Source organism: Rhinolophus sinicus, linkage group LG02 (assembly GCF_036562045.2).
Source record: "Rhinolophus sinicus isolate RSC01 linkage group LG02, ASM3656204v1, whole genome shotgun sequence".
NCBI classification, from domain to species: Eukaryota; Metazoa; Chordata; class Mammalia; order Chiroptera; family Rhinolophidae; genus Rhinolophus; species Rhinolophus sinicus.
In genome coordinates, this window is record NC_133752.1 from 66049174 (window position 1) to 66062364 (window position 13191).

Below are 13191 nucleotides of genomic sequence, written 5' to 3' on the forward strand. Positions count from 1 at the left end.
CTTTTTATTTTTGTACTCATTTCCTCTGGTCCATAAATAATCATCCTTATACTATAGCTGGAATTCTAGCAGTTAACTTTTTTTTCACTATGCTTAGTTATATTTATTGCATAATATTCTTATGGTATTATTGAGGAGGAGCAGAGTTTGACACCCCAAAATATGCCTTTTGAGATATTATTTTAAGCTGGTTAGTTTTCAGGAAAAAAAAAAGAAAGAAAGAAAGATTCAAGAAGAGATTTTCACCTCTCCCTTATCTGCCTAAAAGGAATTGAGATAGAAAAACCTGCTCCAGCCAGGAAGCTATCATCATCAATAATTATATTTTAATATGAGCTAAGTGTGGCAGACAGGGAGTAACCAAACAAGTCTGTCTGCTAGAGTCCCCTCTGCAGTCCCATTGTTTTCTGGGTGGCCCAGAAAGAATTTGATTACTGAAGGTTGGCTCAGTCTCATCTACCTGTGAATTGCCTATTTTGCCTTTGAAGTCCAAGCCATTACCACCCTTTCTCCTTATATCAAGAGGGCATGTAAGCCTTAACTGCTTGATTTGTTCTCAGGTCTCATATTCTTATGGAACCCCCTATGTACAGACATAATGAATTTGGTTATGTTCTCTGGTTAATCTGTCTCACATTAATTTCATTATTAGACCAGCCAGAAGAACTTTAAGAGAAGATAAATTTTACCCTTCCCCACATTATGATATATAATCTCTATTATTATAATTATCATTTAAACTTATTTCAAGTGACACTATTTTCTGGACATATTAACAAAAATTAATAACATTTCACAGACTATAGGATAGTTAGGCCAATTTTTATTTTAAAAATAATACTTTTTAGAATATTTTTAAACATGCTTTTGACCATTCCTTCACATTATTTTGTTAGAGTGATCCGTAGACATGACAGTGTGTATGTGTCATACATGCAAAAATACTTCATGACTCTTGGCACATGTTAACATACTGCTTTCTAGAATGGTTACTTAAAGTCACTGGCATATTATGACTGAAAGTTTGCAAGCAGAGCTAATATTTTTTAAGGAATATTGCTAATTTTAAAATGTGTGAATTTGTGTCTGTTCTTATTTAATTGAAACTAATTTTTCATAAATTTTAAATCTTAGGAGTCTGTTAAGAGTTGACTTTTAATAGCCTTCATATGAGATTTCAATGAGTCTATATTTCAAAAGTTCTGGTTGTGGAGTCAATCAGAACTTTATTTGAATCCTAGCACTTTCATGTATAACTATGTGACATTGAGCAAATAATTTGATCTAATTAAATTTTAGTTCTGTACTTGAAAATGGGCATAAAAATTTTTGCCATTGTCAGTGTGTCAGAAGTTTAGGTGTGATAAAATATGTGAAACCTTTAGCACAGTACAATGTTCAATAGAATGCACTCAATAAATGTTACCTATTATTATTATTAGCATTGCATTATTTTTGCTTGTCAGCCAATTTGGATTTTAATGTATTTTTAAAAAATTATCAAATATTCTTGTGTGTTACTATAACCTTGGTACGTGGCATGGTACTTGGCCATAGTATGTCTGTGCATAGTTGTTAAATGATTGAAAAAATGAACACATATGATAAAGAGTAGTACTTTCTGTATATATCTTAAAGTGTTTTTTTTTAATTGAGGAATATTGGGGAACAGTGTCTTTTTCCAGGGCCCATCTGCTCCAAGTCAAATAAGTGTCTTTCAATCTAGTTGTGGAGGGCGCAGCTCACTGGCCCAAATGGGAATTGAACTGGCAACCCTGTTAAGAGCTCGCGTTCTAACCAACTGGACCATCCCACCGCCCTTAAAGTATATTTTCATTAAACATATTTTTCAAAATTAATTATTCAATTTAACATGGCCTATATAGAGGTAAAATCAATACCTAAAAGCAGTATAATGAAAATGACCTAATTCTCATTTTAATGTACATGATTAATCTACACTTTATCAGGGATAAACTTACTATGGAGTTTTATTGTAGACAGCTCTGTGAAGATTAGATTTGTATAAAAACTCTAAATAGCTCTTTATATTTCATCTCTCTAATCTAAAATTTAAATTTCTGCATAAAATATCCTACAACAAAAATTCCAAGTTTTAAAAATCCATAATTTCTAAGGAGAACATGTATAACATGTATAGTTTTATTCTGTTTGCCTTTCATGGAAGACGGATTGGCATTTACTGTTATTAATTACATAAAAATTGATTGCTGTTTTATTTGGAGTAGGTTTTAGATTTAGTCCAATCCGTGTACAATTTTTTTATAAAAGCCGTTAAAATTATTACCATTTCAGTCACTTGATTTTAGTCACATTATAATAGGATTAACATAAAGCATCTTGAGAAACATTTCAAAGTAATACATTCTAAGATTAATACAATTTTTTGCTATTGGACACTAAAGAAATACTATGTCAACCAGAAACAATGGATTAGAATAGAGTTTTCTCATTTACAGCTTTAAGGAATTGTTAACTAAATACTCTTGTCTTATCTCATTTTTACCTATTTCAGAGAAAGAAAAATGAGTAAAGAGGCATCTAACATTAACACACTATGAATTATACTCTAAAATTTAAAACACAAATTTTCACTACAAATATTTTAAATGGATAAAAAAGTAAATTTTTTTTTCATATCAGATAATAAACTATTTTTGAAATTTATTTAAATAAAGACAATTTAATGGCTAAATGCATATCATACAAAAATGTATATGGCCTGAAATTACTGTAATTTGAAAATAATTTGGAAAACAGGGCAATAATATATTTACACAATATTTTATTCTGGGATTAAGTTTTTTGTTTTTTTTTTTTTTTAATTTTAAAGAGGTTTGAATTGTAAATGTATTTGATGTAAAATTCTATGGTTTAAAATATAAATTCATCCATGTGGAGGAGAGTAGGCAAATGAGAGAAGAAGACTAGAAGAAAAAGAAAACGGCCTATTGAAAAGGGAAGGTTAGTTATAGGCTTTCGAAGGAAAGCAGCATAGATTGAACCAAGAAGAGGTAGCTTGAATTGTTTTTTCTTGTCTATACTGTTTTATATGGAAGATGGGGGGTGGAGTGGGGCAAATAATGTCTTACAGTACAAATGGCTCAGCTGTAATTAGAAGACTGTTCCATGTTAAGTAGCTCAAGATAACAAGAAGAGCTAATTAACGGTCTGGTGTTGGAGGGAAAATGAGACAAATCCGAGGACTATTCAGAATAGACATAACAAGTGCCAAAGTAGGGTCTCTTCTAAGAGACCTAGGTGGGAAAGGAACCTGAAGTTAGTTTTTGCTAAATCTCTTAAAAACATTAGGGAATTCTGAAAAATTGAAGAATTGCTTTAGCAGAATGAGGAAGGGATCAAAGAACTCAGAAAGGTGGGCACACTGGAATGGATTTGTTTCCTAAGAGTGGAGTAGAATAGCCACCCACTGTGTTCTGCAAAAGATTCCAGAGTACTTTCCTTTCACTAAACCAAAAGGAAATGTTTGTAGTATGGTCACTGTCATTATTGAAAGGTCAATGGTGACTGACCTCGTATGTAAGGGTTGAACTCTCTTCATCTCCAGAGGAAAAATGAATGTAATTTCCACAATAAGCAGCAAAACCAGAGTGACAGCTAGGAGTGCTGACCTCCATATACCTGTAGTGATGGCTGTAGTTTTCATACCTGAGTCAATTCTTGGACGGAACTCATTGCTGGGAGGGAGCTTGAGACCCCTGAGGAAGGACTGTGCAATGTCAAACATATAGAGAGAGTAGTAATTCTCTCACAAGGGGCTCACATAACTATTATGCCCTCCCCATACAGTTGAAGTGGGGATGTGCTGAACTGGAGATAAAGTAGTAGCCAAGGTCTCTCAAAGTGGTTTAAAAGAGCCCTAGGACTTACCCTATGTTCATTTTCCTGATCTTGGAGGGCATAATGGGATTAAATATACAAAACACCTTTCAGAACCCTAGAATGTATTTTCCATCCTATAAAGGAAGATCTATAACAGTAGAAAAGTACATGGGGATACTCCTGAAACTAGACCTTGACCAAGACAGAAAATTAGAAGACATGATGCATCTCAGGTAGAATGGCAAATGTTACTGCTGCAAGTGAAGACTTAAAGCATGTAGCATATGATGGTCTCCACCATTACATGACTAAGTATCGATTAATGTATTTTCAGTCACATACACCTAGGAGTCATCTAACTTAATAAGACCTCTTATCTTTGTAGATGTGAAATTAAAATTTAAATGGCTCTGTAAAGTATTTTAAATGAATTACTGAGGCATAATGAGATTCCTAGTTGCGGGTATCATTTTTAACTGCTGTTGAAGTGGAAATTCAAAATCTGTGAATTTAAGAGTTAGGTGCCATTTTTGAAAATGAAAAATATTCCCTTTTGTTGAATTTAAATATATAAAAATGTTGAACATGCATTTGAAAGTTTTTGTTTTCTTTTTTAAGAGTTTTACTAGAATAGAATGTAAAAATTTCAGTCATTTCTTCTGAAGACACAGGGATTCCTTTTCTGTAGGTGACCTAAAAGCCAACTATTTTTATACACAGGATCCAGTGCAAGTGACTAACAGGATTATGCTGGGCTATACTTTTACAATTTCATTTTCACTTCTTGCAGCGTTCCTGAAGAAAGTACTGTAATGTGCATTGCCCATGTAGAGGAAAAATGCATACTTCTATTCTTAGATGAGTGTTTCATAAAAGTTTTTTATTTGTCTTTCTTGGAACAGCTTGTGGTGGCTATACTCCAAGTTAATTATGGGTTTAATGGTCATCCAGGCTAAAATATGTCATATGCCGTTTTCAAAGGTTTTTCTTTGTTCCTTAAGTTTAGCTGATATTTAAAAAAGGTATCTATTTTAAATAGAAACTTATATAATGTGAGCAATACTTTATCAGGGAAGGTACATTTTTACCTTGCAGGAGACATGATTGATCGCTTCATACTTCTCTTCTTCTTTTCTAACAGAGCCGTTGTTTATGGGAGGTAACCATGTCTCCATCACAGCACCTTGTGCATCAGAGGGAACTGAGACACCACCTGTTCCAGATATGGGCCCAACTATTTTAAAAGTAAGTTCATTCATCTACCTAACATTTGGATGTCGTCAAATTCTGGTTACTAAAACATGAGGTAAATTCTGCTTGGAGCTTCTGAAAATAGTTTCCTTGTCTCTAGAGGAATCACAACAAGAGATGGTCTCCCACCCCACCTAACCCTGGATGGTAAAACCTAAAGGCACTTAGCTATTTTTAGAACAATCTTAAAAATCTAGCCAATAGAGAGGATGGAGATGGAAGAGAGGGAATAGCCAATTAACCATTAAGCTTAGTGTATTTTCAATACTTAAGGAATCAAAATTAATATTGGGAATCTTAGAATCTAATGTTATCTAGAACTGTGCTTCTCTTTAACAAACAGTGAAATGCAGCTCAATAGTAATATTATAACTACTAATTATTGATCTTACAATATGTCATAAAATGTGTTAGGTTCCTTCCACATGTTATTTTTATTTGACTCATAGCAGTTTATATGATTGATGTCATTTACTTTATGCAAATGAAGAAGCCAAAACTCATGGAGTTAAGCAACTTGTTCAGAGTTAACCAGAGTATGAAATAGAAGCACCATGGTTTGAAAACAGTATCTCTCACTCTAAAGCCTTCATAATTTCCTTAATGTTATCAATTTAGGGAAACAGAGAACCCAACCCAAATCCTATTAACTATTTTGCTGGTAAGAAGTAATTTTTTGTTACCCTTTTGAGAAAGTAAAGTGTAGTCACTTACTTACTGTGGCAAAAATGATAACTTGGTTACAGTATCCATATTTTCTGCCATAATGTTGTGAAACAAATAAACCTCAACATTACAGTGGCTTATATCAACAAGATTTATTTCTTGCTCACACTAGATTTCTTAAATTTAAAAGACTAGATTGGCTGAAGCAGCTCTGTTCTCACTGCAGGCTGAATTCAGATATTATACATATCTCACTTTTTGGGGCTAGCAGCTACCTAGGGCGTACATGCTTTTTCATGGCAAAATTACACCTCCTGTAAGGAACTCTTGAAAGCTCCTAGAGCCTCCAGAAAGAAAAGGCACATTGGTATATTAATTTGGCTAAACAGGGATGTCCAAACTTTTTTCAACGTTTTTCACCAACGGCCATATGCGGTAAAATACACAAACAGCCGGGCCACTCACTCGAGGTGAAGTACCTATTGCCTCATCTGGTTTATTTAAGTAAACTAAATATATTTTTGGAATTTGCTGTGGGCCAATAAAAAATGGATCATGGGCCGCAGTTGGCCCGCGGACAGCAGTTTGGACACCCTAGGCTAAAGCAAATCACACAGAAGCTTACATCAATGCGGCAGGGGCCTACACTACTTTTGTGGTAATGTCAGAGGTGAAGGGAAGAGTATTTGCAGAACCATAACATGATCTACCATAGATACCCACATATTTTAGATTTTAGCTCTTATATCTAAAAACCAATTACTCACTTACATTTTAATTACAATAGTATCTTATAATTACTGTCATTGAAAACCCATATGTTTGGACAGAAAAACACAAAAGAAAATCCTCAAAGTGTATAAAATGACACCCATATCCCCATTTTGCTGAAGAAAGCACTGGATTTTGTCTATCATTCTTACTCTTATAAATTCATTAATACAATTATACAACTGTTTAATGTATTTAAACATTTGACGTAGTATCTATTAATTTCCAGCCATGAAAAGTAAGACATGAGGATCCTTACATAACTCCTTCTTTCCTTCCCTCTGTTTTTTTTTTTTTTTAATTTGAACAACCACGGCAAACCAATTACATGTTAAACATACATAATTATCTGAATTTATTAACTTGCAATTCAGCTTTTTAAGTGTAGGTTTAATTCAGTCAGTACTCCTTTTATAAGAATTCTCTGCTTAGAAAAGTTAGTGTGGGTGCTCAGTTCCATTATTTTGGTGGCTTTTTCTCCTCCATGACCAGGACTCTCTTCTGTCATTTCATGTGACTGAGCACCATCAGAGGGTTTGATCTTCCTGAAGACTCTTCCATCCCTTCCCGCTTGTTCAAGAATTCTCATCACACCTGCACTCTTTAAGCAAGCATAGGTATTACAGGTGATGCTGTCCCTCAGTAGAGTTTCACAATGAACAATAGCGTAGGAACTCTTAGGCATGGTACCAATAGGATCACCTCTTCAGGAAACACTCTTTTCAAAGCTTCTAGCATAATCCCAAAAAATGAATCTGTGTATTTGGAGGTAGAAGAAATTGACAGAAAATATATTAATGTTTTCATGTTACCTGTAATTTGTGCTAAGATTCTTGCTATTGTCTCAGACCAAATTGGTTATGTAAGAATTGTCACAAGGAAAAAATGTATAAAGGAAATGATTTTTCACTTGTAACTTGCATGTGATTTCACCTGAAATTCGAAAGGAATAATTCCAGAACAATGGGGCCTAAGAGTACATCCATTTTTCTCTTCCAAGTTTTCTGGAGAAAAAAAAAAAAAAAGAAAAAGATAATATATCTACTCTTGTTTGCAAATAGAGTACATGTTAGTAAATTTTGTGATAAATTTCTCACTAGAGCTTAGTGAATATTTTCGTTTTTAACATCTGGCTCCTTAGGTACAAATATACTATGTGATAGGGTCTAATTTGTGAATTATCCTGCATCAACCATTTAGATTCATTGTGCCTAGTATAAAATAAAATCATTCTAATTTATTTTCAAATTTCATCCTTAAGTTTGTGCCTTAGAAAGATATTTTTAAAACAAAATATGACAAGTAAATACAAGACTTTCAGATAGATAAATATAAAACAATTTATATCAATATTCCTTAAGAGAATTTCTATGATAAAATAGTAAAGAATTACTTACTTATTCATATTCATGCTTCTTGTAAATTCATTAAGTTTCTTAATCCTTTGTGTATGTGAATATTCCCTTAATAAAAAACAGTGACATATCAGACATTGTAATTAAATCATCTTGTATTTTTATTTTTAAAAGGTTAAACAACACAAACATTTATTTAATTAAGCTTTCCCAAACTTTATAATAATTTGTGTATGATTAAATGTTTTTATCAGTGATACCTAGCCTTTTCACTTCTCCAAGTCTTTATCCCAGCAGGATTTTTAAATGATGCAGGGTTTTAACAAGAAGTCCTATCTGGGAGGTGGAAAGAAAGAGATTTGAAGTGAGGTATAGCTGTTTTTCTCTGAAAGTGAATGATTTTCCAGAACAAAGGGGTCTTATTTGTACATCTATTTTTCTTTTCCAAGTTTTATTTAAAAACAATAGAAAAATATAATGTCTAGTCTTGTTTGCAAATATATTGCATGTTGGTGAATTTTGTGATACATTTCTCAATAGATCTTACTAAATAGTTCATGAATTTGTCTCTACATTATTGCCAAGATTTTTAATAGGAAGTACTGATTCCTGTAAAACCTTCCTTATTGGGAAACCCATAAATTATTGATAAACAGAAGAAGAGATATTTGAAGTAATTTAACTGGAATTCTAGAAAACAGACTTTTTGAGAAAAGTAGTGTAAATATATCTATCTTATACAGAACTTTAGTGTATCTAATTATCACTAAAATAATTTCTCAGTTTCTACTCTCAGTATGAATTTTAATGTATTTCATACTATTTTATGTCCGTATTTCATACTATTTTAAATGCATTTCATGCTATTTTTTTTATATTTGAATGTATATTCGAGCATAGTTCTACCATGTCTTTGCCTGTTTCTTCTGTGATGCTGATTGTTTGACTTTAATATTTCCTGTGCTTATGTGTTAGGCGGCATACATAGTTGTACCACTGACACTATGGACAAAGAATTCTTGGTGTGGACAACTTTCTTGTGCTCTCTAGAGTGTTTATCAGCATCTCTACTCTCTACCCACCAGATGCCAGTAGCAAACCCCTTGGTTGTGACAAACAAAATTGTCTCTTCAGACATTGCCAAATAAATATCTTGTGCTTGGGGAAGGTACTTGTGCCCTTGCATAGAGCCACTGGTACATACAGATTTCCAGATATATCCTGATAGATACCATTTCCTTCCATTTCCTAAATTTATGGAACAAGTGATTTTATTGGTCACACAGTCTACAAACATAAAGTGTTTGGCTGAAATCCTTGTGTCTGAAGTGACAAAATCAACTGAAAGGGAGAATGACCATTTCTGATTTACATGCCTTTGTTCTTACAATTAAACTCATTTTTGTAGATTTAGAATAAAGACATTAAATATTACAAAGTCTAGTCATGTAAGCTTCCATTGGTATAAAAGTCAAAGCAGTAATTAGTCACATCCTTCTCCACTAAAGCTGAAAAACTCAAGCAAAATAGAGAAAATTATTCTATCCTGTTTAAAAAGTTCATAACCTTAGGCCTCAGTGCAAAGCTTACTTCAGGCATTGTATTCCATTGACTTCAATGAATTTAATCCCTACTGAGTACAAGGTTTCAAGCTTCATAAGTACAATTCCATCTTTACAGATGCTTCTCAGAATTAATTGCTATTTTGTTGGTAATTATCATTTATATAATTAGATTAGAAAAATTGGTAATTTAAAAGATGGCCAGCATTGAGGAGATACATTATGAAGACTGATATTGCCATAATGCTTCTTAAATTTTCTTAAACCTCTTGAAGAAGTGGGAAAAAATGGGTGAAAAAAAGCAGTTATTAAAATTGTAATTTGGTTTCAAAGTATCTCAACTTTAAAAGTCCAGTAAGAATTTTACTTTGTAATTTCTTGATATTTAAGTCCTAAATTCTACCTATGCTGGAACCACTTCTTTTCAAATAAATGTGTGGTAAATATTAATATTATGATTTGATTTATTTGAGGAGTTATTTGATATGCACTAAATAAACTAATAGAATTATTGCCTGTCTGCTGGCTTCTGCATGATGGAGCTCCTCTGTTGTCTCGTCTATCTGTTCTAAATTAACATCCAAATGCTCTTTCCCCCGGGACTTCTTTTCATAATATTTTTGTAGAAGAAAGGAGATGCCTACTCCCAGTTTTCACATTTTAGTAATATCCTTATTGAGATCTGGGACTATTACAATGTCCTTTCAGAGGCAATTGGGGTTGCTATACTCATACTTACAGGAGTTTATTATTAATACGTGGGATATATAATATGGCAAGATATTAGTTGACCTGAGGATTGATAAAAATTTTTAACATTCATTTATTGCGATATTATAGATACACAGAAGCGTAGACACATAGAAACATAGAGTCATAGATAGATGCTGCTTACAAAGTGAATTAAAATTTACTGAATATATACATGTACATATTACGTATACTCTATCTATCTATCTATCTATCTATCTATCTATCTATCTATCTATCTTCTATCAATTACACCAGTTAAAATTTCAATGTCATTCTGCTTTATCAAAGAGTAAGTAAGCTATCTCGATACATTTAGGGATGTATAAGTACCAGAATGCATAAATAAATGAAGAGAGGACTATATTATTTAAATTTCAATGAATGAGACACTTGTCATTAAATTAAATTGCTTAAACTGCTTTTGTGTCTAATTGTCCTGAATATTGCATCTATTCTTTATCAAACCTAACATATTTTCTTTTTAAAAATTAAGAGGGAAATAACATTGAAAACAACTTTGAAATACAAAGATAATAAAACAAGGCTATATATTAACTTATTAGTGTTCATTCTTAAATAAGCAGGTAAAAGTGGTAACTATCAATCTAATAATCCTCTTAAAGTATAGGAGAGGGACATTTTGATGGAAAATAGGAAACAATAGATATTGCAGTGGAATTCTAAGGGTAAATAGAAAGCCGAGTGAGATATTTGTTGGTAGTTTCAATGAAAAGCAAGGCAATGTTGACTAAGCAAGATGACTTTTTATTTACTACCTGATGTAGGTCACAGTTCAAGCCACTGAATTTGAAATGCAGGGCCCTCTATAATACCATTCTTTCTGGCTTTCCATTAGTAGAAAAGTACCAGGGAATCTACAGCTTAACCTTATTTTTTACACCCTTCCCAAACTTCAGTTAGAGGGGAGTTAATTCCTGTACTAGGAGTAGATAGTTTTATAATAAATTGTACAACTTTATCTCCCTCTTATTATATATTCTAATTAACTTTACTTATATACTATTCTAGAACAAATGAAATAACAGGATTTCTCAATTTAGAGAGGTAATTATACATACTATCAATTTCTTAAATTATTACATTTTTCTCCCTCTGACTCAAACTCTATGTGTGTAAGATGGCATAGCTGTATGTGTGTTCATATATACAAAATATAATTATTTTACTTATTAAATTCTACTAATTTAACATTTCTCATTTGAAGTATTTCCTTTCCCATATTTAAATATTCAAGCATTATTACTTATCACCTTAAAAAAGTATATGAGAAGAAAAAGAAGTTAAAAGATGAGTCACCTTGAAGACTTTAATTTTCAAAAGTCTGATCCTAGAAGGATAAAGAGGATATGAAATTTTTGAGAAAAAAAAATTGAAAGCAAGCATCCTGTTACTCCTAGCAACCAGCCTTCTCCCCACACTCCTTCCTACATACTCCAGAGGAATTTGGGATTCTCTGAGCAGGAACACAGTAGAGTGAAACAATTGGTAATGAGTGTTAGAGAAAAGGGCTCTGTTCCCTTTTCTTTGGACAAATCCCAGGTAAATTTTTGATATTCAAACATAATAGAGACCTGTTTCTCATTTCCTGTGAAGAGCCCTTGGGAGATGATAGGAATGCAGAGATCAGAAAAGAATGTGTGATATCTCTAGGCATATAAGACCGCAAAAGATTCAGAGACTGTCACAATGCTTTGCCTGAATATCCCTCAAACATTATCATTTGTACACCAATAACAAAGAACCAGCAGGACCAATGATCATCTCAAGGGATGCTAGTATAGACATTATTAAATAGATGATAATGTATTAAAACTATATCATGTATCATTATTATAGAAAGTAAGGCATTGCAACTATCAATGAACTCAAAATTTCTGTCTTTGCAGAAATTATATTTTAGTGACAGCTGGGTGGCATTAAGAACCAGATGTTTATCCCTACCTCCTTAGCATGATGTAAATCTGCTAGAACTTGAATTCAACACTCAGGGAAATTATAGTCTGTGTAAGTGAATATGGAGAATGAACTGTGTTAAAAATACACCAAACTTGGAGAAGTATGGTAATTAAATTGTTATAGAAAATCAAGTAAAAGTATAATTCATTGAATACTGGAGTTTGTGTACTGAGTATTATCTCTCTTGATTATATATGCATACACTATTGTGCTAGAAAATATGTGTATAAGACACTTCTATGATGCATTATTTTATGTTACCGCTGTTGTTGTGATCATTTATTAAACATGTTCAATAAACAGTATACAAGGTAGAGAGTGTAGAGTACATTCTTCTAATATTCATAAACTTTTTTAACTCTTTCAAAGCCTAAGTGCAAACACTAAAAAATTCATCTGTATTCAGTCTAAGTGCAGAAGCACAGCATTAGTTCTTCCAGATCCCACAATCCCAAAAGTATTAAACATGTGTAGCATTAAGGCACTTTAAAGTGCAATAAATCCTTCATATATACACATTTCAACCAGGATAATGTTGTACTTGGAAATATTATTTTCTGGAAAATACTAATTTAGTGAGATCAAATCTGATTTTCACCATTGAAATGATGTTAATGATACCGTTTATCAGAGTCTTATATGAAATGTATAGAAATCTCAAATTATTTCTTTTAATTGAGATATAATTCACATACCATAAAATTTTCTGTTTTAATCTATACAATTCAATAATTTTACCATATTTGACAGGTTGTACAAACATCACCATTGTCTATTTCCAGAATATTTTATCACTACTACAAAAAGAATCTCAGTACTAAACAGCAGTCACGCCCCATTTTACCCTATGGTCATCCCCAGGCCATCAATCATCTACTTTCTGTCTCAATGGATTTGTCTATTCTGGACATTTTATGTAAATGGAATCATGCAATATGTGGGCCTTTGTGATCAGCTTCTTTCACGTGGTATAATGTTTGCATCCATGTTGT